This window comes from Oncorhynchus masou, unplaced genomic scaffold (genome assembly GCF_036934945.1).
Source record: "Oncorhynchus masou masou isolate Uvic2021 unplaced genomic scaffold, UVic_Omas_1.1 unplaced_scaffold_1550, whole genome shotgun sequence".
Classification (NCBI taxonomy): Eukaryota; Metazoa; Chordata; class Actinopteri; order Salmoniformes; family Salmonidae; genus Oncorhynchus; species Oncorhynchus masou.
In genome coordinates, this window is record NW_027005551.1 from 105001 (window position 1) to 112500 (window position 7500).

Below are 7500 nucleotides of genomic sequence, written 5' to 3' on the forward strand. Positions count from 1 at the left end.
AGACACTCTGACTCAGTGTTAGGAGGTGAGACACACTGACTCAGTGTTAGGAGGTGAGACACTGACTCACTGTTAGGTGAGACACTCTGACTCAGTGTTAGGAGGTGAGACACACTGACTCAGTGTTAGGAGGTGAGACACACTGACTCACTGTTAGGAGGTGAACACACTGACTCAGTGTTAGGAGGTGAGACACACTGACTCAGTGTTAGGAGGTGAGACACACTGACTCAGTGTGAGGAGGTGAGACACATCGACTCACTGTTAGGAGGTGAGACACTCTGACTCACTGTTAGGAGGTGAGACACTCCGACTCAGTGTTAGGAGGTGAGACACTCTGACTCAGTGTTAGGAGGTGAGACACACTGACTCAGTGTTAGGAGGTGAGACACACTGACTCAGTGTGAGGAGGTGAGACACACTGACTCAGTGTGGGGAGGTGAGACACACTGACTCACTGTTAGGAGGTGAGACACTGACTCACTGTTAGGAGGTGAGACACACTGACTCAGTGTTAGGAGGTGAGACACACTGACTCAGTGTTAGGAGGTGAGACACACTGACTCAGTGTTAGGAGGTGAGACACTCTGACTCACTGTTAGGAGGTGAGACACTGACTCACTGTTAGGAGGTGAGACACTGACTCACTGTTAGGTGAGACACTCTGACTCAGTGTTAGGAGGTGAGACACACTGACTCAGTGTTAGGAGACACACTGACTCATTGTTAGGAGGTGACACACTCACTGTTAGGTTAGACACTCTGACTCAGTTAGGAGGTGAGACACACTGACTCAGTGTTAGGAGGTGAGACACTGACTCACTGTTAGGAGGTGAGACACACTGACTCAGTGTTAGGAGGTTGAGACACACTGACTCAGTGTTAGGAGGTGAGACACTGACTCACTGTTAGGAGGTGAGACACTCTGACTCAGTGTTAGGAGGTGAGACACACTGACTCAGTGTTAGGAGGTGAGACACTGACTCACTGTTAGGTGAGACACTCTGACTCAGTGTTAGGAGGTGAGACACACTGACTCAGTGTTAGGAGGTGAGACACACTGACTCACTGTTAGGAGGTGAAACACACTGACTCAGTGTTAGGAGGTGAGACACACTGACTCAGTGTGAGGAGGTGAGACACACTGACTCAGTGTGAGGAGGTGAGACACATCGACTCACTGTTAGGAGGTGAGACACTCTGACTCACTGTTAGGAGGTGAGACACTCTGACTCAGTGTTAGGAGGTGAGACACACTGACTCAGTGTTAGGAGGTGAGACACACTGACTCAGTGTTAGGAGGTGAGACACACTGACTCAGTGTGAGGAGGTGAGACACACTGACTCAGTGTTAGGAGGTGAGACACACTGACTCAGTGTTAGGAGGTGAGACACACTGACTCACTGTTAGGAGGTGAGACACACTGACTCAGTGTTAGGAGGTGAGACACACTGACTCAGTGTTAGGAGGTGAGACACACTGACTCAGTGTTAGGAGGTGAGACACACTGACTCAGTGTGAGGAGGTGAGACACATCGACTCACTGTTAGGAGGTGAGACACTCTGACTCACTGTTAGGAGGTGAGACACATCGACTCACTGTTAGGAGGTGAGACACTCTGACTCAGTGTTAGGAGGTGAGACACTCTGACTCAGTGTTAGGAGGTGAGACACACTGACTCAGTGTTAGGAGGTGAGACACACTGACTCACTGTTAGGAGGTGAGACACACTGACTCAGTGTTAGGAGTTGAGACACTGACTCACTGTTAGGAGGTGAGACACTCTGACTCAGTGTTAGGAGGTGAGACACACTGACTCAGTGTTAGGAGGTGAGACACTGACTCACTGTTAGGAGGTGAGACACTCTGACTCAGTGTTAGGAGGTGAGACACACTGACTCAGTGTTAGGAGGTGAGACACTGACTCACTGTTAGGTGAGACACTCTGACTCAGTGTTAGGAGGTGAGACACACTGACTCAGTGTTAGGAGGTGAGACACACTGACTCATTGTTAGGAGGTGAGCCACTGACTCACTGTTAGGTGAGACACTCTGACTCAGTGTTAGGAGGTGAGACACACTGACTCAGTGTTAGGAGGTGAGACACACTGACTCAGTGTTAGGAGGTGAGACACTGACTCACTGTTAGGAGGTGAGACACTGACTCAGTGTTAGGAGGTGAGACACACTGACTCAGTGTTAGGAGGTGAGACACACTGACTCAGTGTTAGGAGGTGAGACACTGACTCACTGTTAGGTGGTGAGACACACTGACTCAGTGTGAGGAGGTGAGACACTGACTCAGTGTTAGGAGGTGAGACACACTGACTCAGTGTTAGGAGGTGAGACACTGACTCACTGTTTGGAGGTGAGACACACTGACTCAGTGTTAGGAGGTGAGACACTGACTCACTGTTAGGTGGTGAGACACACTGACTCAGTGTTAGGAGGTGAGACACACTGGCCTAGTGTTTCGGTGGCTAGCATGAAGCATTAGATTGACGGTCCCTCCCACAACGAAAGTTTATCACATCTCTGCCTTCCTGCCTTGTGGTTCTGTAAACACTATCAGCGCACTTGGTCAAGCACAAGTATGAGCCCTAAATCATGGCCCCCAGCCCTGGCACCATGGCAACCCCATCCCATAACTACTGTGTTCTCAGATTGCCCATCCAAGGCAGGGAGGAGACAGGGAGGGTCACGTTGGTGGGACGTTATATAAACCTTAACCTTTCCATCTAATTCTGACACAGAGTTCAACCACATCAGCAGGAATGTTTACCAGGGTTGGTTCAACCAAACTCAATCATATATCAACACACGTCTGATGTTGGCGTAATGTTGACATGATGTTGAGGTTATGTTGAGGTTATGTTGAGGTTATGTTGAGGTGATGTTGAGGTAATGTTGATGTGATATTGACGTGATGTTGATGTGATGGTGATGTTGAGGTTATGTTGAGGTGATTTTGGGTTGATGTTGAGGTGATGTTGAGGTTATGTTGATGTGATGTTGAGGTGATGTTGACATGATGTTGAGGTGATGTTGACGTGATGTTGACATGATGTTGATGTGATGTTGACATGATGTTGACGTGATGTTGAGGTGATGTTGATGTGATGTTGAGGTGATGTTGATGTGATGTTGACATGATGTTGATGATGTTGAGGTGATGTTGATGTGATATTGATGTGATGTTGACGTGATGTTGACATGATGTTGAGGTGATGTTGATGTGATGTTGACGTGATGTTGACATGATGTTGACGTGATGTTGAGGTTATGTTGACATGATGTTGATGTGATGTTGATGTGATGTTGACGTGATATTGACATGATGTTGAGGTGATGTTGAGCGTGATGTTGAGGTGATGTTGATGTGATGTTGACATGATGTTGACGTGATGTTGAGGTGATGTTGATGTGATATTGACGTGATGTTGACGTGATGTTGACATGATGTTGAGGTGATGTTGATGTGATGTTAACGTGATGTTGATGTTGACGTGATGTTGACGTGATGTTGATGGTTATGTTGACATGATGTTGACGTGATGTTGATGTGATGTTGACGTGATGTTGACGTGTTGTTGACGTGATGTTGACATGATGTTGAGGTGATGTTGAGGTGATGTTGATGTGATGTTGACTTCAGGTCTGTAGCTAGTAGGAGGCCAGTGGTCCACACACAGACGACAGATTGGAAGAGGTCTGACAGCAAAATAAATATGTTGAGAGTTAGAATCCTCTCATGCTCAGCTTGCTCTATGATTAACTGAGGATTGCCTCCCAAAACAGTCTAGTGTCAGGGACACCCAGTGACATGTCAATATGGCAACGGAGGCAGCTGGGCAGAGCAGGATGCCAGTTATGAAGCACTTTGATGCCAAGATTGTGCCAGTCTGAGCCCTGGAAAGGGTTGCAACTCAGACCACATCCTTAGAGATTACTGTAGAAAACAAGAATGGATGGATGGAGGGGAATGGATGGATGGATGGATGGATGGATGGAGGGAGGGATGGAGGACGGATGAATCGAGGGAGGGAGGGAGGGAGGGATGAATCGAGGGAGGGAGGGAGGGTGGGATGAAGGAGGGAGGGAGGGTGGATGGATGGAGGGAGGGTAGGATGAAGGAGGGATGGAGGGAGGGATGGAGGGTGGGATTGAGGAATGGATAGAGGGAGGGCAGGAGGGTGGATGGCTCTATGAATGAATCCACTAACTGTTCACCAATATCAATTGTCCAGTAATTGATCAACAATTCCATCAAATTAGCACTGTGCTGAACCAGTGAAGACAATCAACCACTCCACTTCCACCTCTCCCCTCTCCCCCTCCACCCCTCTCAACCCCTCCACCCCTCTCCCTCTCCAACCCCTCCACCCCTCTCCCCTCTCCCTCTCCCTCCCTCTCCACCCCTCTCCCCCTCTCCACCCCTCCCCCCCACCCCCCCTCCCCTCTCCCCCCTCCCTCTCCAACCCCTCTCTCCACCCCCTCCACCCCCCCCTTCTCCCCCCTCTCCCCCTCCCACCCCCCTCTCCACCCATCTTCCACCTCCCCTCCCCCCCTCCCTCTCCACCCCTCCCACCTCCACCTCCCCCTCCACCTCTCCCCTCTCCCCCTCCCTCCACCCCTCCCCTCTCCACCCCTCCACCTCCCTCCCCCTCCCTCTCCACCCTCCCCTCCACCCCCCCCCTCTCCCCTCTCCACCCCTCCCCCCCCCTCCACCTCTCCCCTCTCCCACTCCTCCCCCCTCCCTCTCCACCCCCCCCTCTCCCTCTCCACCCCCTCCCCTCCACCTCTCCTTCTCCACCCTTCCACCTCTCCCCCAGCCCTGATGCATGCTGTGGTATTCGGTAACGTGACAGCCATCATCCAGAGGATGTACTCTCGCGCTCCCTCTACCACACACGTACCAAGGACCTGAAGGACTTTATCCGGGTCCACGGGCTGCCCAAGGCCCTGGAACAACGCATGATGGAGTGCTTCCAGACCACCTGGTCCGTGAACAACGGCATCGACGTCAGCGAGGTGCGCTACCAGGTTCTATGATCTGACCTCAGGCTGTGAACAGGTCAAAGGTTTCAATCTGTCCATGTCATTTTAGCTTACGGCCATACAGATTTTGTATCCAAAGTAGATTTCCTATGGGCCGTTCTGGCTCACACAATGCTAACTTACTTATTAAAGTAGATTTAGCCAATGGTTATTCTATGAGGTTAATACATTGAATGAGGAAGTGAAAAAGTTTACATTTGTTCAACTTTGATGGATAGAATAGTAGACAGATGTGGAATGTGTTCTTTATTCATCTCTCCTTTCCTCTCCTCTTCTTTCCTCTCCTCTCCTCTTCTCTTCTCTCCTCTTCTCTCTTCTCTTCTCTCTCCTCTTCTCTTCTCTCATTTCCTCTCTCCTTCCATCTCTTATCTTCTCTCCTCTCCCCCGCTCCTCACTCTTCTCTCCTCTCCTCTCCCTTCCATCTCTTATATTCTCTCCTCTCCCCCCTCTCCTCTCTCTCCTCTCCTCTCCCTCTCCTCTCCTCTCCTCTCCTCTCCCTCTCCCTCTCCCTCTCCTCTCCCTCTCCTCTCCTCTCCTCTCCTTCCTCTCCTCTCCTCCCTCCCTCTCCTTTCTCCTCTCCTCTCCTCTCCTCTCTCCTACCGTAGCTGTTGAAAGACTTCCCAGATGAGTTGAGGGCAGACATCGCCATGCACCTGAACAAGGAGCTGCTGCAGCTGTCTCTGTTTGAGTCGGCCAGTAGGGGGTGTCTGCGCTCCCTGTCCCTCATCATCAAGACGTCGTTCTGCGCCCCGGGGGAGTATCTCATCCGCCAGGGAGACGCCCTGCAGGCCATCTACTTTGTCTGCTCTGGGTCCATGGAGGTGCTGAAGGACAACACGGTGCTGGCTATACTGGGTAGGGGACTGGCAGTGTGTGTGGGGGGATGGGTCTACTTTGTCTGCTCTGGGTCCATGGAGGTGCTGAAGGACAACACGGTGCTGGCTATACTGGGTAGGGGACTGGCAGTGTGTGTGGGGGGGGATGGGTCTACTTTGTCTGCTCTGGGTCCATGGAGGTGCTGAAGGACAACACGGTGCTGGCTATACTGGGTAGGGGACTGGCAGTGTGTGTGTGGGGGGATGGGTCTACTTTGTCTGCTCTGGGTCCATGGAGGTGCTGAAGGACAACACAGTGCTGGCTATACTGGGTAGGGGACTGGCAGTGTGTGTGGGGGGGGGATGGGTCTACTTTGTCTGCTCTGGGCCCATGGAGGTGCTGAAGGACAACACGGTGCTGGCTATACTGGGTAGGGGACTGGCAGTGTGTGGGGGGGGGGATGGGTCTACTTTGTCTGCTCTGGGTCCATGGAGGTGCTGAAGGACAACACAGTGCTGGCTATACTGGGTAGGGGACTGGCAGTGTGTGTGGGGGGGATGGGTCTACTTTGTCTGCTCTGGGTCCATGGAGGTGCTGAAGGACAACACGGTGCTGGCTATACTGGGTAGGGGACTGGCAGTGTGTGTGGGGGGGGATGGGTCTACTTTGTCTGCTCTGGGTCCATGGAGGTGCTGAAGGACAACACGGTGCTGGCTATACTGGGTAGGGGACTGGCAGTGTGTGTGGGGGGGGATGGGTCTACTTTGTCTGCTCTGGGTCCATGGAGGTGCTGAAGGACAACACGGTGCTGGCTATACTGGGTAGGGGACTGGCAGTGTGTGTGGGGGGGATGGGTCTACTTTGTCTGCTCTGGGTCCATGGAGGTGCTGAAGGACAACACGGTGCTGGCTATACTGGGTAGGGGACTGGCAGTGTGTGTGGGGGGGGGGTGGGTCTACTTTGTCTGCTCTGGGTCCATGGAGGTGCTGAAGGACAACACGGTGCTGGCTATACTGGGTAGGGGACTGGCAGTGTGTGTGGGGGGGGATGGGTCTACTTTGTCTGCTCTGGGTCCATGGAGGTGCTGAAGGACAACACGGTGCTGGCTATACTGGGTAGGGGACTGGCAGTGTGTGTGGGGGGGATGGGTCTACTTTGTCTGCTCTGGGTCCATGGAGGTGCTGAAGGACAACACGGTGCTGGCTATACTGGGTAGGGGACTGGCAGTGTGTGTGTGGGGGGATGGGTCTACTTTGTCTGCTCTGGGTCCATGGAGGTGCTGAAGGACATGGTGCTGGCTATACTGGTGGTAGAACTCAAACCTTCTAAAACATCTGGCAGTGCCTGGTCTTTACCATTTAGCTATGGGTGTGGGTCTGTTGTCTGCTCTGGGTCCATGGAGGTGCTGAAGGACAACACGGTGCTGGCTATACTGGGTAGGGGACTGGCAGTGTGTGTGGGTGTGGGTGTATGGGTCTACTTTGTCTGCTCTGGGTCCATGGAGGTTCTGAAGGACAACACGGTGTATTATCCTGATGTGTTGGTTATTCATATGGAGGGGTCAGTAGAACCTATAAGGCCTGACTAAAACATGATGTGGAGACTTCACTGTACATCTTTACCA

The 7500-nt window shown here is 52.1% G+C and overlaps 1 pseudogene; it reads left to right on the forward strand.

The window, feature by feature from the left end:
- LOC135531199 (potassium voltage-gated channel subfamily H member 8-like) overlaps positions 1-7500 on the forward strand; it is a 63329-nt pseudogene that overhangs the window by 43236 nt on the left and 12593 nt on the right.